Source organism: Salvelinus alpinus, chromosome 23, assembly GCF_045679555.1.
Source record: "Salvelinus alpinus chromosome 23, SLU_Salpinus.1, whole genome shotgun sequence".
Classification (NCBI taxonomy): domain Eukaryota; kingdom Metazoa; phylum Chordata; class Actinopteri; order Salmoniformes; family Salmonidae; genus Salvelinus; species Salvelinus alpinus.
This window is the reverse complement of record NC_092108.1, coordinates 25,994,237-25,998,511: the sequence shown is the minus strand read 5'-3', so window position 1 is coordinate 25,998,511 and position 4,275 is coordinate 25,994,237.

Below are 4,275 nucleotides of genomic sequence, written 5' to 3'. Positions count from 1 at the left end.
AAACTTGAGCATGCATAACTATTTACCCCCCCCAAAGTCAATACTTTGTAGAGCCACCTTTTGCAGCAATTACAGCTGCAAGTATCTTGGGGTATGTCTCTATATGCTTGGTACATCTAGCCATTGGGATTTTTGCCCATTCTTCAAGGCAAAACTGCTCCAACTCCTTCAAGTTGGATGGGTTCCACTGGTGTACAGCAATCTTTAAGTAATACCACAGATTCTCAATTGGATTGAGGTCTGGGCTTTGACTAGGCCATTCCAAGACATTTAAATGTTTCCCCTTAAACCACTCGAGTGTTGCTTTAGCAGTATGCTTAGGGTCATTGTCCTGTTGGAAGGTGAACCTCCATCCAAGTTTCAAATCTCTGGAAGACTGAAACAGGTTTCTGATAAAGGAATGTTCTGGGAACCTGGGATAAAACACGTAGGAAATGTTTGACTATTTTTCTTTCATTTGTCTAGTATAGTAAGAAACACTTCTTTGAAGGGTTTGTATGACTTATGACCTCTATCATGACTTTCCATTGTGGTTTGATCACCCTCATTGGAAAGCTATTTGGATGGAGAATTTAAGGTAATTTGCAATACTGATTTCAAGGTAATTCGTGAAATTGATAATTATGATGAAGTTTGAAGTTCTTAGACATATTTGTAATTTGGACCAATGTGAAGAATGAAAGGGCATTGCCTTTGACTAAGTCTATTTTCCTATGACCATAAGGGTACCAGAATTTTTCTTTGTGGAGTTTTTCAGAGTAGTGATTTTAATTTGATTATGTTATGAAATTTTGTTTTATCTTTTGACCAGTAGTAGTGTTTTTTTAATACATTACTCTCATGGAGAGTTATGTGTTAAAAATGGGGGAGGATAGGGTCCTTTGAGGTTTGGATTTTTTTGGGGGGGAGAAGGTGGGTTTATAAAAGATTGTTATAAGGTTATTTTGAAACTCCCACTATATTTGCTTAAGTAATGTTTAGTAACCTAGCCAAGTTTTATTCTCCCTTAGGTAGTTAGCTGTTGTTGTATGTAGATGATATTTTTGTGTGAAATTTAACACAACAAGGCTGTGAAATTGACATTATAGTATTATTATATTTTTTAGTTGAATAAGGTATAAAGTTAGCTAGAATAAGTTTTAATTATGGTAGATTCATGTTAATTATTTAGGACATATTTTAAGCCAACAGGGCAGAAAAATAGATGAAGATAGAAAAACAGGAATTTTATAAGCGTTAAAATTAATTATGAAAATAAATATGTTACAGTTCTTAGGGATGGCAAATTACTGTAGATAATGGATCCCACACTATGCAACATATATTAAATTATTGATGAGACTGATTTAAGATTAACCAATGTTATAGTAGAAAGTTGACAGGGATATATGGCATCTGTGGTGATCCAGGATCATTGAGAGTATCGAGATAAACTTCATCAACGATGTAATAATCTTAGAGATTACTACCATAGACATGTTGATTTTTCTAAAATCCATGAGTGCAAACAGGGAGACAGTGAGACAGGTAGTCAATATTTGGAAACAGAAACCATACTTGACACTGACTGTTGTGGGAAAGAAAAGACACGTAAGAAAGAACAGAGAGAAAGAGCGTCAGACAGATAGTAGGAAAGGCAGACGGAGAAGGGCTCCCCGCACTATGCTGAGCCCGAAGTGACCTTGATGGTTTGGGAATAGTAGGAAGAGGAGGGGGGCCAGGAGGAGAGCAAGATAGAGAGAGAGCAAGGACTTATTGGAACTAGACTGTGAAGTGTTTGAATTGGGTACTGTAGATATAGCACTGCAGCAGGAGCAGAAATTACATCTGACATTGATAGTGTTAGGGAAGAAAATAAAGAATTTGTGTGATATTGGGACTTGTCGGACTGCCATTTGCTTGGCCGATAAGCCTGAAGGAATAAGAATAAATGAGGAAGAGAATTTGCTTTGCTTAGTTTTAGGATATTAATTCGTGGAAAGACTGTTTGCTCCATTTGTTTTAAAACAATATGAAAAGTTAGGAGGACAGGCAGGTATTTTAGTTTTTATTTTAAGTTCATGTTTAGTAAATTTGCTAGGAAGAGATATGATAATTTTGTTGAACGTAGTTGTTACCCCAACTGAAAGGAGAATGAAAGCTTATGTGGTTCGGGATAAGATGGTTTTGTGTGGCAAAGGGGAACCAGGTCATTGGTATAGTCAGGATTTATTTTAAGGGGGCCACACAGATGTTTTTAAAATATTGGTGGAATTGGGAGACAAAGTAGTGCCTGGATAGACTAGGATGACGGTGGACATTGTAGACGAAGTAGTGCCTGGATAGACTAGGATGACGGTGGACATTGTAGACGAAGAAGTGCCTGGATAGACTAGGATGACGGTGGACATTGTAGACGAAGTAGTGCCTGGATAGACTAGGATGACGGTGGACATTGTAGACGAAGTAGTGCCTGGATAGACTAGGATGACGGTGGACATTGTAGATGAAGTAGTGCCTGGATAGACTAGGATGACGGTGGACATTGTACCTTGTGGTACAACTAAAATTTTGGCCGGGATCCTGGCTGTGAGGAGGCCTTATTTAAAATAACAGAAAGAATTGGACATGTGGAAAAAGAAAGGAGCAATCCTACGAGATAATGTCTGGCATAAAGATCATTTATCAATCTTACCAAGGTCACTGTTTTGATATGTGGCAATATTGACACATGGGCAAAGCCATGTGTCAACAGGGAGGATGGTAAAGGTAAAGTAGGTTAGTAAAGTGGGTTAGGAATGGTATAATACTGAGTAGGTTAGGTTAGGAAACACTTTATGGCTATAGTATAAGTGTCACGCCCTGACCGTAGAGAGCTTTTTATGTCTCTATGTTGGTTTGGTCAGGGTGTGATTTGGGTGGGCATTCTATGTTCATTTTCTATGTTTTGTATTTGTTTGTGTTTAGCCGGGTGTGGTTCTCAATCAGAGGCAGCTGTCTATCGTTGTCTCTGATTGAGAATCATACTTAGGCAGCTTTTTCCCACCTGTGTTTTGTGGGTAGTTGTTTTCTGTTTAGTGTTTTGCACCTGACAGGACTGTTTCGGTTTCGGTTATTCACTTTGTTATTTTTGTTTAGTGTTCAGTTTAAATAAAAAGTCATGAACACTTACCACGCTGCACTTTGGTCCGATTCCTCTTCATCCGACGACGACACCTGTGACAATAAGACTTAAACAAAAAAATTGTTACGTGAGACGTTAGCGTCCCACCTCTTCAACAGCCAGTGAAACTGCTGGGCGCCAAATTCAAATACAGAAATACTCATTATAAAAATTCAGAAAACAAAACATATTTTACATAGGTTTAAAGATTAACTTCTTGTGAATCCAACCACGGTGTCAGATTTTTTAAATGCTTTACGGCGAAAGCATACCTTACGATTATTTGAGAACATAGCCCAGCAGACAAATCATTACAAACAGTAACCAGCCAAGTAGAAGAGTTACACAAGTCAGAAATAGAGATAAAATTAATCCCTTACCTTTGATGATCTTCATATGGTTGCTCTCAGCAGACATTAATTTACTCAATAAATGTTCCTTTTGTTCGATAAAGTCTCTTTATATCCAAAAACCTCTGTTTTGTTCGCGCGTTTTCTTCAGTAATCCACAGGCTCAAACGCAGTCCAAAAATCCAAATTGTATCCGTAAAGTTCATAGAAACATATCAAACAATGTTTATATTCAATCCTCAGGTTGTTTTTAGCCTAAATAATTGATACTATTTCAACCGGACAATAATGTCGTCAATATAAAAGGTAAACAATAAAGGCACTCTCTCGGTCTCGCTCATGAAAAAGCTTTGTGACACTTTAAGGTCCACTCATTCAGACTGCTCTTACTTCCTAATTTTTCAGAATACAAGCCTGAAACAATTTCTAAAGACTGTTGACATCTAGTGGAAGGCATAGAAACTGCAATTTGAGTCAATGGATACTGTAATGGCATTGAATAGAAAACTACAAAACCCCCCCAAAATATACTTCCTGAATGGATTTTTCTCAGGTTATCGCCTGCCAAATCAGTTCTGTTATATACAGACACTATTTTAACAGTTTTGGAAACTTTAGAGTTTTCTATCCAAATCTACCAGTTATATGCATATCATATCTTCTGGGCCCGAGAAGCAGGCAGTTTAATTTGGGCATGCATTTCATCCAAATGATGCCCCCTACCCTAGAGAGGTTAAGGATGAACATAATACTTTACTGAGAAACAGTAGCTGCAGGATCACA